The 7,917-nt window shown below is 37.9% G+C and overlaps 1 non-coding gene across 1 annotated transcript; it reads right to left on the reverse strand.

The window, feature by feature from the left end:
- Window positions 1-1,431: 1,431 nt before the first annotated feature.
- LOC128247735 (U6atac minor spliceosomal RNA) lies at window positions 1,432-1,544 on the reverse strand. The gene has a single exon (XR_008264097.1). It is a non-coding gene; the product is annotated as a U6atac minor spliceosomal RNA (small nuclear RNA).
- Window positions 1,545-7,917: the final 6,373 nt, after the last annotated feature.

Raw genomic sequence — 7,917 nt, forward strand, 5'->3', positions numbered from 1 at the left:
TGTCGTTGTTTGAGAAATTAATATCATAAAACTACTACAAGTATAAAAACTAGGAAGCATATTAATATACTCACATATGCATTAATTTACACATACTTACATGCAAATGTATCAAGACAGATCAACAGTTACTTCAATAGAGATTAGTGTTAAAATGTCAGTACAACAACTCAGACTAAACAATAGGATGACAGGAATTATAGAGGTACACAGTTAAATAATACCAAATAGCAGACAGATTTATCAAAATAACTTCCAGCGGCTTTAAATTGCAATAATTATTTCATGTAGTTTGTCCTTTAACCTATTACTGTATTTGGATCAAATTGTTATTATTATTATTGTTGTTGTTACTGCTGAAAGCACTTGCACAAGATGATTTCTATGACCTAGTTTCACTTTTAGGTTAAACACCTGAGAGAAACATGAATGTCAAACAATTTCATTGCTCTTTTTCCAAAAATTTAACAGGCTGTACATAGAAACGAAGTTACAGTTATTATTATGGTAAAGTAATGGCTAGTATATTTGATGTAGCAAGCTAAGACATTTTAATTAATTAAAGTTACCCTCTCATTGATGAGTACATTCATTTTATAAATGAACAGATAAAGCAAAAAAATCAAAAACAGAGAATAACTCTGCAGTTTGCATTTAATTAAAATTAACAATTCTTTCAAATATAGGCATGAGGCCTGAAATTTGGAGGGAAGGGCCAGTCGATTACATCAACTCCAGTGCTCAACAGGTATTTATTTTTATCAACTCTGAAAAGGAGAAAAGTAAAGTCAACCTCTGCAGTATCTGAACTTAGAATGGAATGCTGGAAAAATGCCACTAAGCATTTTGTTCATCATGCTAACGATTTTGTAACAATGAGTTTATTGTACACAGTGCTCAAGTACATGCACTACAACTCAGTGGAACAAGGTAAAAGAGAGGGCAGAAAGCAGCAGTAAGTCAAGTATAGAAAGATAGCAATGGAAGCTATGCACAGTGCACAGAATGAAATAAAAAAAACATAGAAATTTTCTTTTATTTCTTTTATTTGTTTCAGTCATTTGACTGCGGCCATGCTGGAGCACCGCCTTTAGTCAAGCAAATCGACCCCGGGACTTATTCTTTGTAAGCCTAGTACTTATTCTATCGGTCTCTTTTGCCGAACTGCTAAGTGACGGGGGCATAAACACACCAGCATCGGTTGTCAAGCAATGCTAGGGGGACAAACACAGGCACACAAACACACATATATATAGATATATATACGACGGGCTTCTTTCAGTTTCCGTCTACCAAATCCACTCACAAGGCTTTGGTCGGCCCGAGGCTATAGTAGAAGACACTTGCCCAAGGTGCCACGCAGTGGGACTGAACCCGGAACCATGTGGTTGGTAAGCAAGCTACTTACCACACAGCCACTCCTGCACCTGTAAAAATAGGTTGCTCTAAAGTAGAGAGCAATGCCCATATGTGTTAGAAAGATCGATTGATCTCTTCCGTCCTTGTCAAGGGGAGTGCTAACCGTCTCTCCTTTTTTGCAACACAGTGCAAAAAAGTCAAAGAAGATTGAACAAAGTCAAGAGGATTGTCAGAACATTGCATCCTTTAAAAGGTTTATGCTTCTCAAAATTGGCCAACATTACTCCTGATGTGCCTATGCACTCTTTCGTCTTGTTCAATTTGTAAGGCCATTCTTAATATCAAATTAGCATGGAAGGATGTATCAGAAACATGTATGAATACTTGACGTGAATAATTGTAGATACCATTGTTCAACTTAAACTTGTTCCACCCACATGTAACAAGAAAACGTTTCACACACCCTACCCCAACAACCCAATCTACATCTCTACATCTCTTTTCTTCCTCACATTCCCTTCATACACTATGCTTACCTCTCACTTCCCAATCCTGTCCTCACAACCCTGTTTCTCTCTATCATTGCTATCTGGTAACCACTCTACCATATATGCCCAGGTTTTCACCACTCACTTCCCTACTCCATACACTCTAATTGTGCTTCTTTCACAATATCCTGCCACTTATATTATGACCTTCGAACCTCAAGGATATGCTCTGGCGCTTGCCACCATCAATACCTCTCTCTTCCTTTACTCAACCATCCCATTTATATTCTGATCCCCATCTCTTGTGAGTATGCCCGTCACTTTACAAACATCTTTATCCTGCTGTCTCCCACTCACTCCCTTTCTCCTGCACTTCCCTCAGGTTGGGCAGCATATGTTTCTGTCTTCATTTTCTCTCTCTCTCTCTCTCTCTCTCTCTCTCTCTCTCTCCTTCTCCTACACTTCCCTCAGGTTAGGTAACCGTGTATCTCCTTTGCAGCAGCACACCTCTCTCTCTCCGGCTAGATAACCTTATACCTCCTCTACAGCAAGACACCTGTCTCTGTCTCTCTGCCTCACTATAATCTTTCATCATCAGACACAAGATCACCTCCTCCAATGCCCTTTCCACTTGCAAAAGATTCTTCTCTTGCAAGTTACTTGGTGATCCTGTCAGTGAAGGTGCCACTTAAAAAGCATCCAGTCTACGTTGTAAAGTGGTTGGCATTTGGAAGGGAATCCAGCTGTAAAAATTTTGCCAAAAATTGACCTCGCCTGTGCTTGTGCAACGTAAAGAGCACTAAGTCCACTCTGCTGAGTGGTTAGTATTAGGAAGGGCATCCAGCTGTAAAAATCCTGCCAAAACAGTCACAGAAGTCTGGTGCAGGCTTCTGCCTGGCCAGCTCCTGCCAAAGGTGGACGTTAAATGATGATGATGATGATGATATATATATATATATATATATATATATATATATATATCATCATCATTTAACATCCGTTTTCCATGCTGGTATGAGTTGGACGGTTTCACTGAGGCCTGGAAAGTCAGTGGTTGCACCAGGCTCCAATCTAATCTGGCAATGTTTCTACAGCTGGATGCCCCTCCTAACACCAACGACTCCAAGAGTGTAGTGGCTGCTTTTTACGTGCCACCAGCATGGGAGCCAGTCAGGGGAATTGGCATCAGTCATGTGACATTGCTATTCAGACTCACTTGAATAAATATCTGTCCTGTATACATTTCAATTATGCCCTCTCCTGACAGGCAAGATTTTCCCTCAGTCATGCATTTCTTTCTTTTCCTCAATCATCCATTTCCTTTTCTCAGAACCTCTCTGGAGGGGGAGTGGTGTAGTGGTTCTTGCAAGCATAGCGTGGATTCGATCCTCCATAGCCAAATTTCACTCAACATTTCAACAGCACTTTTCTCACAGTAAAACAATCGTTTTTCTGTGAGTGACAGCAGTTACATTTGCCAGATACCTTCGCTAAGCAGAATAATGTCTTGCCACTTGACCCTTCTAACCTCCTCTAGGCCACCAAAAGCTAGAAGAGAGATAACAGACCTCCAACAAAATCTATTGTTTTCAATAATATGTCTATCCTTCTAGTTGGTTTTGGATAGTCAAAAAAACAAGAACTCCATAGGCCAAAGTTAGTTCGTGAGAATCAAGTTTGGCTGACAAGGCTCTGAAGGAAAAGGCACAAAGGGACAACTATAGTAACTGACCAACGAAGCAGTAATTTTGTCCCACCACTCTCGCTAACTCACTTTTTTTTCTCTGTAACATTACCACATCTCTCTATATATATTACTATGAGAACATGTACACACATACCGGCCGAAATTAACTCTTTTTACCTCGCATACTTTTCCATTTACTAATTATACATACCAACCCATCGTGGTTTTGGATATATACAAAGTAACGGTAAATAAATATTTCTTTACAACTTCAATCACTGTTCTTCTTCCATCTTGCATATTGACAACCAACACCTTAACAACAACCATTACAATTGGTGACCCTCGACTGCAACGAAGAATCAACAGTTACATATATATATACAAATATATATAAATGTGTGTGTGTGTGTGTGTGTGTGTGTGTGTGTGTGTGTTTGTGTGTGTGTGAATGTGTCTATTTGTCTGTCTATTAAATATATATATATATATATATATATATATATATATAACTGGCACTCCTTCAGTTATGACAACAAATGTCACAGTTGATATCTGATCAACAAAACGGCTTGCTGGTGAAACTAATACACAAGTGGCAGCACGCATATCCTTAACATAGTTCTCAAGGACATTCAGCATGACACAAGGTGTGTCATGGCTGGCTCTTTGAAATTCAGCTAAGAGGACTGGAGCAACGTGAAATAAAGTGTCATGCTCAAGGACACAATGCGCTGCTGGCTATAGGGTCTTTAGGGTTAAGTAAGTAAGTAAAAAAACAGGAAAAATAATCCAAAATCCTTGTCCGGTACTGGATTGATCCTAAAATTTAATCAGTTTGTTCCAGTCACGAGGCCAAACATCCCTAAAAGTTTCATCCAAATCCAACAAGGGGTTCTTGAGATATCTTGTCCACAGACAAACAAACAAACAAACAGACATGACTGACAGCAATACCTCTGCTTTCACTAAGGCAGAGGTAATAAAGCTAAAGTGAAGATCAACTATGCATATGTTTATTGGAAAAAGTTGATCATCCCTAACTATAACAAATTCATTTTTGCTTCTCTTTTTTCTGTTACGTCTCCAAGATTATTAATATGCTGACTGACATGAATTTTATCTTTGAGTATGCTTAAAAATTTATGTGGACATGTGTCAGTCTCAGAATATTTTTTATGCATGTAAGTTAACTGGTATTTAGACATCTAATATATTAACTGCTTTTCACTGATATTCTCTACAACCATCATTATTTTTATCAATGATTAATATCCACATTTACATGCATGCCTAAATTATATGAAATTGATTGAAGCAGATATTCCATGACCAGATGCTGCTCCTATCACCACCTTTCAGCTGTTTTCATGCAAGATAATATTTCCTCAGGGTTTCATGTGTCTTTATGGAAGATTAAAAATTAATAACACTGCATGTAAGGTTGTGATCCTCATTTGCAACCATTGTGTGATGTTAAGACAAGAAAAAACAAACAACATGCACAAACACAAATACACATGAATGCATGCAAACAGACATATATACATATGCATGTCCTGCATTCCCTATAGAAGTCCCTTTGGTGCCACAGCTCTGTCTCCCTAAATATGAAACTTTGCATCTACAATGTATCAGTCCTCGCTATACTATTCTCCTCTATGGAGCAGAAACAAGGCCTTAAAGCTCTTGGCAAAGGGGATCAACAGCCCTAGCAGAGCCCTGGGGACCATTGAAGGGCTTTATGCATGCACATATCAGTCATCAGCCTCTTACCTTATAGCCATCCACCACACATGCTGGTATGGACATTTACTCTACCTCTCATCAGATCATCCTACCAGGGCCTTACTCTCATTTGATGCAGGAGCTGCAGGCTAGAAGAGGCCCCTTAGAAAGCCCTGCACTAGATGGCTGGAGAGGATTAAGGAAGATTTCCAGAGGTTTGACATCACCTTGCAGGATGCAGAGGGGCTGGCACAGGATTGCCAGTGATGGGGAGCACTAGTGGACCTGGTCAGCTTTACACATGATGATTGCTCTAAAACCACTAATCTGAGATGATCCCAGCCCCATTCTGCAAGAACATAGAGCGAGACACAGAAAGAGATGCAATGAGCTTTTTTCAGTTTCCATTTACCAGATCCATTAACAAGGCTTTCTTCAGCCTGGGGATATAGTAAAAGCGATACTTGTCCAAAGTGCTGCACAGTGCTACTGAACTCAGGAAGTGAACTTCTTTAACCACTCAATCATGCCTGCATCAAACCACACTTGTGCCTAGCCATACTTGTGCCATTGTTCTTTGTATATATTTTATTTCATTTTCTAATATACATTAGCTTTAGATTGTTAATTACTTAGAAATTGATCCAATGTATTATATTTATGTTCTGTTATAATAGTAACACCCTGTATTTGATGTCTATATTAAATAACTGTCAATCATCCCAGTTTTGGTAGTTATATTTTAAATGCTTAAGTCTAGAGCAATTGATTTCCACTCTCCACTTAACGTTTTATAAAGCGGGATGCTTATGTGTTTGTATTTGTTATGTTTGTATTTATTATTATATTATCATTTATGAATTTATATATCTTTTCAGATATACCAATAATTAATAAATATCAGGGTAAGAAAAACGTTTAGAAATTTTTTACTACCAGTGGCCTAGCATGCAGAAAACGAGTCAATAGACTATGTATTATTCATATAAATACAGTGTACATTTAAACACATAAGAGGTGACCTTCATAGGACACCTAGCATGCTAGAAGGAATAGCCAAAATCCAAACCACTATTTGGGACAAATCTTGAAAGGAATGAAAAATAAAAACATTTACTATCTATCTCCTGGACTGTGGTTTCGAGCTCTATATTAGCAAATAAAATAATTTGCTAGGCAGAGCCTTCATCAACAGGTACAGCTATTCCTTCTAGCATGCTAGGTGTCCAATGATGGTCACCTCTTATGTGTTTTAATGTACACTGTATCTATATTTTTCAGATATACCTTGATATGTTGTCATACACACTCACTTTGTTTCATACTTGTGAAAAAATACTGACATACTGAAAAACCTTTTTGACTGTAATGCATTTAACCATTACAAAAAAATATATTCACTATATTATTATGTACAGAGGCATGTTCTTTTTATCGTAATCTGTTCAAAACCCTTTTATGAACTTTAAATATATTATTATATACACATACATTTTATATATATATATATATATATATATATATATATATATATATACATATATATATATATATATATATATGTATATATGTATATATATATGTATGTATATATATATATATATATATATATATATCATCATCATCATCGTTTAACGTCCGCTTTCCATGCTAGCATGGGTTGGACGATTTGACTGAGGACTGGTGAAACCGGATGGTAACACCAGGCTCCAGTCTAATTTGGCAGAGTTTCTACAGCTGGATGCCCTTCCTAACGCCAACCACTCAGAGAGTGTAGTAGGTGCTTTTACGTGTCACCCGCACGAAAACGGCCACGCTCGTAATGGTGTCTTTTATGTGCCACCCGCACAAGCCAGTCCAGGGGCACTGGCAACGATCTCGCTCGAAAATCCTACGGGAGCCAGTCAGGCGGTACTGGCAACGGCCACGCTCAAAATGGTGCATCTCATGTGCCACCCGCACAAGAACCAGTCCAGGGGCACTGGCAACGATCTTACTTGGCTTGCCGGGTCTTCTCACGCACAGCACATTTCCAAAGGTCTCGGTCAGTAGTCATCTCGGTATGTATGTATATATATATATATATATATATATATATATGTATATATATGTATATATATATATATATATATATATATACATATATATATATATATATATACATATATATATATATATATATATACATGTGGAGAGATAGATACATACATATTTGTATACATGTGTGTTTGTGTGTGTTGTGCATGCATGTGTGTGTGTGTGTGTGTGTGTGTGTGTGTGTGTGTGTGTGCACGCATTTATTTAAGAGTGTAAGATACTAAATACTAACCAACTAAGTGTTCCTAATGAAGGCACATTAATCTACTGACTCCATTTTCTCCTGACTAGTAAAATCAGGTTTTATTTCTTTGTATTTCTTTTCAGCTGGGTGGTTAGTGATAGGGAGGCATTCAAGCATAACAACAATTACTTCAACAAAAACCATTCCACCCACTTTAATACAGAAAAATCATCATCATCATCATCACCATCATCATCATCATCATCATCATAGCTAGAGGCATGGCTGCACGTAGATGCAAGCATAGCTGTTCATAGGTTCAAACTTTGCAACCACATGGTGTCGGGTTCAGTCCCACTGCTTTGCAGGTTCAA

Source organism: Octopus bimaculoides, chromosome 4 (assembly GCF_046866305.1).
Source record: "Octopus bimaculoides isolate indiv1 chromosome 4, ASM4686630v1, whole genome shotgun sequence".
Taxonomy (NCBI): domain Eukaryota; kingdom Metazoa; phylum Mollusca; class Cephalopoda; order Octopoda; family Octopodidae; genus Octopus; species Octopus bimaculoides.